Source organism: Clavelina lepadiformis, chromosome 9 (assembly GCF_947623445.1).
Source record: "Clavelina lepadiformis chromosome 9, kaClaLepa1.1, whole genome shotgun sequence".
In the NCBI taxonomy this organism is placed as follows: domain Eukaryota; kingdom Metazoa; phylum Chordata; class Ascidiacea; order Aplousobranchia; family Clavelinidae; genus Clavelina; species Clavelina lepadiformis.
In genome coordinates, this window is record NC_135248.1 from 13,090,861 (window position 1) to 13,098,694 (window position 7,834).

General features: G+C 36.9%; 2 pseudogenes; one reads left to right on the top strand and one right to left on the bottom strand.

Moving 5' to 3' along the window:
- The first annotated feature begins 2,119 nt into the window (after nt 1-2,119).
- Nucleotides 2,120-2,794, top strand: LOC143471404 (glutathione S-transferase B pseudogene; annotated as a pseudogene).
- A 772-nt stretch (nt 2,795-3,566) lies between these two features.
- On the bottom strand, nt 3,567-4,648 carry LOC143470837 (glutathione S-transferase Mu 1 pseudogene; annotated as a pseudogene).
- Nucleotides 4,649-7,834: the final 3,186 nt, after the last annotated feature.

The following is a 7,834-nucleotide window of genomic DNA, read 5'->3' on the forward strand; positions in this document are numbered from 1 at the left end:
ATCTTTAATACCATTTGTAGCATTTGTTGATCGTTGTAAATCTAGAAATATGAAGTAAAATTGCGAACGAGTAACGTCTCATATGTTTTGACCTGGATTAACCGTTACCGTGGCAAATACTGCATTTGCTGCAGCATTTTATACACGAAAAGTACCGGTACCGAGCTACATTTTTAAAGTGTTACCGAATACCGGAACCATCGGTACAATTTTTGCCAAGTACCGATACCGTTACCAACGGTACTTTCAGAGTACCGACTGCCCACCTCTGTGAATACGAACAATTTTACAATCACAGTCCGGCAGTATTAAGCAGCTATTTTTTGCCCCCAAATTAAGTCTTATATAAAGTCAAGCATGCAACAAGTGTACATGAAATATATCTTGGGTGTGCAGCCGCCACAAAACCGATCTACGGATCGAGTAATATACAGATAGAGTTTTTAAGCTGTAACATCCACGTTACTGCAAATAGCACAAGGCCGTAAAGCACATTTTAGAAGTAAAGGTTATTAAAGCTAAGTGAATAACTTTAAGCCAAGTCGTTTTAAGTTGAACAGTAAGAGCCCTTGTATCTTCAAAAGTTTAAAAGCGACCTTAGCGACTACAATAATTTTCGTCTATTAGGATATGTACTTCAAAGAGTTTAAACAGGAACAACAGAGCAGCAATCTTCACACCCTCACAGCTTCAGTAGGATACTGGATGAGATTGCCAGAAAACTGAGAAACCGCATTGGGGGTTTACCGAAATATTTCTTCATTTTGTCAGATACGTCGACATCAAACTTACAAGAAACAAACTTTTTTATTGTAGTCTTAATCAATAGTTTAAACGTTGTATCTTATATTTACCATTTTGGATCGAGTTTTACATAAAAAAACCATAGTAGTGAATCATGTAAGTTTCTGGCTTACAAATTTAGCAATGGCGATGGCATGGTCGTTGTCGATTACGTCATAATTGGCCATGGTTGCTTCCTGGTGGGGATGTGACAATAGAGTCGTATCCAAGAAATGAAATTGGCGTTATACAGGTGATTGGCTGTAAAGTTACCATGTCTTAGCGTTAAACCAAGACTAATTAAACCACGATTTGTATTATGATGTCACTATGGTAACGCATTTTGCGGCATAAATGCTCAAGTTGATGAACCAAAATCCAAGAAATGAAATTGGCGTTATACATGTGATATATATAGGGAATAAATTTCTCTAAAATCCAAAGAAAGTTGAACATTGAAAAAAAACAAACTTACTTGCACTCGAACAGGAGAAAATACATTTTCTGCCGCTATAGCTCATGTAACTACCAAAACGGTGTTAAATGTATTGACTTAAGTGTTTCTCAAATGCATCAATTTTCTTTGTAAATGCAAAAACTCGTCGTTAACAATACATTCTCTTCAATTAAGTTTGTGCTACTTTAAAAATGGTCGAAAAAACTATTAAAGAGAAAAACAATCAAACCGGAGCAAGTAATTTAAAGGTGGAATGAAATATATTATAATTAATATATGGTCAAGTTTGGTAAACTTAAGCTCGAAGCGGAATAAAATTGAGCAGCCATTGCAAACCAGAACCAGAGTAAAAACGGGAAAATTGAGTTTTGCTAAACTTGAACTGGAGACGAACTTCTTTTAAAGGAGGTTCCTTGCACGACTTACTGTTGGTGTGATTCCTAGTTGCTCAAGCCACGCTTAACCTTGTCTTTGTTCAAGTTCCGAGTGTCACACAAAAGTTTTCATTTGTTTATTTGATTTCTTATTTTGTCCGAATTCTTGAGTAAACGTTGTTCATATCTTGCTATTGAGTATTCTGACGGTAGCGACATTAGGAATTGAACAAGGAACATGTTTCCAAACCAGGCGTTAAAAGGATATATACTTCATCTACCTTTACAAGAGGATGAAAGGATAACAGATAGGGATGAAAGGATAAGGATGAAAGGATAACGAGGATGGATGACCAAGGTTGGTTAAACGATCGCACAGACCTTTCCAAAATGCCGCATGTTGCCTGCACTTTCCTTACCTTTGATTTAGATCAAGAACGACCGGTTTTCATTCATAAAACTGCAATTTGTTTTTCAGGTTATTCAGTAAATAAGTTGACAGAAGATGTCAAAGATAACTGTTGGTTACTGGAATATCAGGGCTCTTGCTGAACCCATTCGTTTGATCTTGGAGTACTGTGGAGCAGATTACGACAATAAAAGCTATGTAGTTCTAGGGGAACCACCTAACGTGGACAAAAGCCAATGGTTTGACGTCAAATTTGAACTTGGATTAGAATTTCCAAACTTGCCATACCTCATCGACGGTGACGTCAAGATGACGAAATCGTGGGCGATTATGAACTACGTTGCTAGAAAGTTTGGAAAACTCGTTCCAAAGAGTGAAGAAGAAACACAGAGATGCGATATGGTAAAAGAGGCTTATATCGATATGTGGTTTGTCATCAAACGCATGCTTTTCAGCTCTGATGGCAGAGAAGTTGCAATGACGAATCTTCTGGAAAATGATTTGCCCGAATATCTCTGTACATTCGAGAAGTTTCTCTCAGACAAAGATTGGATGGCCTCTCTCACCTACGTTGATTTCGAGATCTGTGAACGCCTCGACGTGTTGACTGAGATGAAGTCGGATTGCCTGGATAAATATCCGAATGTGAAGAAGTACAAGGAAAGGTTCTTTGCACTCGACAGGATAGCAACATATCGTAGTTCTGAGAGGTTCAAGGAATATCCTATTTTTAACATATACATCAACTTGGGATACAAGAAGTCAAATTAATAACTTGCTACACTTTTTAACATTGAGAAATTTGCTATGACACGGACCAGTAGAACAAAAGGACTAACCCGAGTGTGCAACCGGAATCACACTGAAACTGGTAAATGGAATAAAGTGGATGTTTTAAGAAATTCAACAGAAACCAGGATCCCACATTTTAACTTGTTTAAGACGCAAATTAAAGTTGATTTATGGCATAGAAAGAAACATATCAACTCAAACGATAAACTAAAGATTTTAACCGTTATAAACATAAACTGCTGCAACTTCAAGATGGTTACACGGAGTTTTTTGCGATAGTGTTTTAAGTTTTGTTCAGTTCAGCATTCTCGCTTTGTTATCCTCTAAGTTACGTTTAACTGCGTTCGCGAGAAACCTCTGTGTAATCTTCATGGTCTTAACAAAGATTTCTCGTAAACGTCTTCATAATACGCACCAATTGTAAAGATTTGTGAAATGTACTTTTATGTAGATTAATTTGTCATTATACACTATCATCCTTGTGCTATGATTTACTTGGAAAATCTTACAAACTAAAATCTACAGTAATAACTTGTGATGTATCAATTGAACTCAGGGAACTGTTTTGTCCAAATTATTCCTTTTCTGTTTTTAAACCTTTCAAGTTCCAAGGCTAAAAAAGTATGTAAATATATAAAGAAAATGTAAATATATAAATAATGTGTTGTGCATGAAACCAATCAGGGAATCAGTAACAGATTTTTGCACCTCACTACATTTCTACATTATTCTTCTAAAATGTGTCCGAAATATTTAACAAGATACTTCACAATTGCCCATTGTTTCGTCATTTTCACGTCACCACCCATGAGATATGTCAAGTTTTGGAATTTTTTTCAACCCTTGAAATCAATCCATTGACTTGGTTCCACATTAGGTAGTTCCCCGTCATATATTTTATCATTTTGATTTTATCGTCGTGGACTAATCCTATCCTACAGCTGTCAACCTTTTTCGTTGGTTGAAAACCGTTGATGTGTTAGTCAATTTTGCAGGATTTTGTTGCTCTTATTGATTCGTCATTGAAATATAACCTATGCATGATCATAATATCAGCACACAAACCACTAGCACCAACAATTACAAGAATAATTATGAGCTTTCCAGAATGTAGCACAATCGACTCTGGAAGATTTAATCTTCGCATTTCCCTCCCCATTTCGCCTGTGGTGACATAAAAGGCCATTTCTTGAATCGATTCGACTGCCTGTTAGCTGCAATCTTGTCCAGGGCGTAGAATCTCTCCACGTACTTCTTGATGCATTGGTGCTTGTCCAAGCAATCTGACGTCATTAATTGGATGACGTCAAGCACTTCGCTAAAGTAGAAATCGACGTAGGTCATTTTATCTCCGATCATCCAATGAGAACAGCCAAGAAATTTCTCCAGCAAGTCCAGCAACTTTGGAAGAGTTTCGCCGAAGTATTTCTTCTTTGCCTCGTCAAAACCATCGTGAGTGTAACAAAGCATGAAGAAGGGCATGGCAAGGTCACGTGCCACTTCTTCGTACATGTCACAATTTCGAATCTCCTCTTTCGTCTTCGGGCAAAATGTTGCGTGTTTCCGAGCAAGATACTTCATAATCGCCCAAGTCTGCGTCATTCTGACGTTACCGTCGATGATGTAAGGTAAGTTTGGAAAATCCAGATTCATATTAGGTTTTACGTCAAACCAAAAATTCCTTTCAACATATCTTTTATCTTCATATTCAACACCAAGGTACTCTAGCATGTACCGTATTGGCTGTGCCAGGCCTCTGATATCCCAGTAACCAAGAATCAGTTTTGTCATGTTGTCAAAAACCTAAGCCTTTATTCTTACAATATTTAAGCTTATATGATTTAATGAGAAGACGTGATTAGCAATGTACAAAATATGAACAAAAGCTGAGTTGTTATAAAATAAAATCTTAAAGTCAAATGTCAACGGTCTCACGCTTTTCCGACATCCAAGTGATTATATGTCGCGTGATTATATGTCGCGTGATTAAATGTCGCGTGATTAAGTATCCAAGTCGCGTGATTAAATGTCCTAGTGATTATGATTATGTGTCGCGTGATTAAGTGTCCTAGTGATTATGTGTCGGTGATTAAGCGTCGCGTGATTAAGTGTCGCGTGATTAATTAAGTGTCGGTACACCACCGTGCTAGTATTTTCTACGTCGTTTTATACAAACATACTGAAAATAAACCAATTCCGTTATGATTAGAAATGGATTACTAACCAACTTTTACTCCGTCACTACCTATTCTGTACATTCGTGGATATTTTTGCTGTAATACTCCACCTATAGTAAATGCAATTCGCATTTGTTGTCAACCCCTTGTACAAAATTCTTATTCTTCGTTTTCGTTCCTACACTTATCTAAATTGATTCGTACATTTGCTTGCTGCTGTTTGCTCATATCTTACAAGCAGGTAATTTTACAATATCCTCATTTTACAGGGTTCGGCCTACAATGGCTTTTCAAAGGAAAATTCAAATACACAACTTGCTAGCATAAAGTTATGCAGCGTGGTCGGCAACGGATTGGTTTAGTTCGTTGTTGTGAAACGCAAAAAAACTTTTAGGCCTACTCGTGGCAAGGTAAATAAAAAAAGCCATCACATTTGTTTTGTTGTCGTCAGCCGTTAAATTAAGTCTTTTCCCAAGGCCTTCGTAGCTAACTGTTTATTCAAGCCTACCAACAACAATATAAAAATCACAAATTTTTCTGACATTTGGCTACTCACTGGCAGTGCTGGTTGACGGTGCAATCTGAATCCAATTCCTGTCAACTGCCATATTCAGGGAAAGCTACATACTTGCCAACATTTTATCGCAAATACTTCAGCTTGAAGTTTCAAGAACTAGTCAGCTTTGAAGTGGGGGTTCACTCTTCATTCAAGTGTGTTGTTGTATGACAATGACAGTTGCTGTTACAAGCTTAAACACATAAAGAAATTAAATCATATTTCAGTTTTTTGCTTTAAACCATCAGCAAACGACAAGCACAATGTAGTAGTGTGCATTTCTTTCAATGGAAATACTATTTTACAATTTTGGAAAATTCAAACATGACTTGGAAACACTGAAATTTATGATTACAATGTTTAAAGAATTATTGAATGGGTTTGGTTATGTCTACATCAATGATCGAATTCTTAACTGAATATAAAACGAAATTGTTTGATCTAAAAATTTGCATTAATTTGATTGATTTGTTTTAATGATTGTGAAGCGAGATTTCAAAAATGTTTTCACAACGAGATTACCCTTAGACAGAGACTGCGATAAAAGTAAGGCAGCAGCAATAATATGTTTAAAACAAGCAATAAACAGGATTGGAAATGTAAACAGTTTGTTTCTTCGGCAAATTATTTCCTAATACACAAGCAGCGTTGTTATTTATAACTTAATGAACGACGACTTATTACTTATTGTTGTCATTTCTGATGACGTAGCCATTTGATCTGTGTGCGTTGAAACCTGTCATATTTTTGTTCTAAAAGCATGATTTATTGGACAGCACTGACATTTTTTGTACATCACTGTCGATGTATCACCTAATAAAGAAGATTCCGTCATGCAGCGAGCAGCAATGACATCTATCCAGAGACCAACATCGTTGCGCTATTGTGCTGCACATTACTGGGTTCGACAACAACGCTCAGTATTGTTACCATGGCCACCAGAAGCCGGGTTTCTGCCTGAGATATAAAAGTTATCAAAGATGCAGTGGAAGCACGTATTCCACGCACACATGAATTGATTGATGTAATTTGAAAACCGTTTGGTATTACATGAAGGAAACTACCTAAATTTATAAATTAAATGAGAATAATATCGATAATATTGTATGTCTATGTCTATCATGCAACTAGAACGCAAGAAATCGGCAAAAGGGTTAGCCGTGTGTTAATTTAAGAAAATCCTCAAATTTAACTTAGAGCAAAGTTTCTATAGCAAAACCAAAAGTTTTATGTAAGTTACTTTCAAAACCAAAAAAAAGCTAACTTGGAAGCTGTGAACGAGATGCGTTTCTAAAGATCAATTGGCTGGATACTGGAACTCATTTGCCTTCACGTAAGAAGCCTCAACTATTTCTTGTAAACGATTTACGCCAAAGAAAGAGCGTCCTTTACAACACCAGGCTTTTCGGTGCAGAGCACAAATACCAAAAACCAAACTTAGAAAAAAAACTTCGATAGTTAATGTTAGTTTGCTGAACAAATCATCCAAACCAAAGTCATTTCACTGCGGTATACACTTTTGCTCCCAAAAAAAGTTTACCAGGCGGACGACAACTTTTTCTTGCGCAGTGATATTAGCAGAGGCAATATAGTAGTGCAGTGGTAGTAGTGACTAGTGCAGTGATGTAGCCTACACAGAGGAGTCCGAAATTAATTTCATTGAAGAAATTTGACCATCACCAGATGAAATAAAACCAACAACGTATTCAGTTAATACACGGTCTTTTTGAACGTATTTCATGGATGGTATATTTCTGTTCTTCAACTTACAGAAACTAAATCAGGTACAGAATAGCAGAAACCTTTGCTGGTACTGCAATACCAAGAGCTAGCATTGTGATGGTTTTCTAACAATGGTAATTATGACGTAACATTTTTCTGTGAAAGCCCGTTAGTTTGGTGTTAAATTTGTAATAATTGGTCATACCAAAAGTGGTAAGCTTTGCTGTACACGCAGTTTGACAGTTGTTTTACATAAGCAAGCTAAAAGAAGTATCCTTCGCAAAGACGAGAATATCTGATTCATGATGATTTTCAAAGTTGCTTTGGTCTTCACTTTTGTGCTGGTGTGTGCAGGTATTGTTGGATGATATACCGTAGCTTTGGGCTAGGTAGTTTCGTTTTGTGCAGTGGAGTAGCCTTTAACTGTAAATCAGTGGTTCTCAAACTGTGGTACGCGTACCACTAGCGGTACGCGAGAGCTTTTTAAGTGGTACCGCGTACCGCTGAACATGATTTTCGATGTGCTGTGAGTAATGTGTTGCCCCGGATAGACAAGCTTGTGCA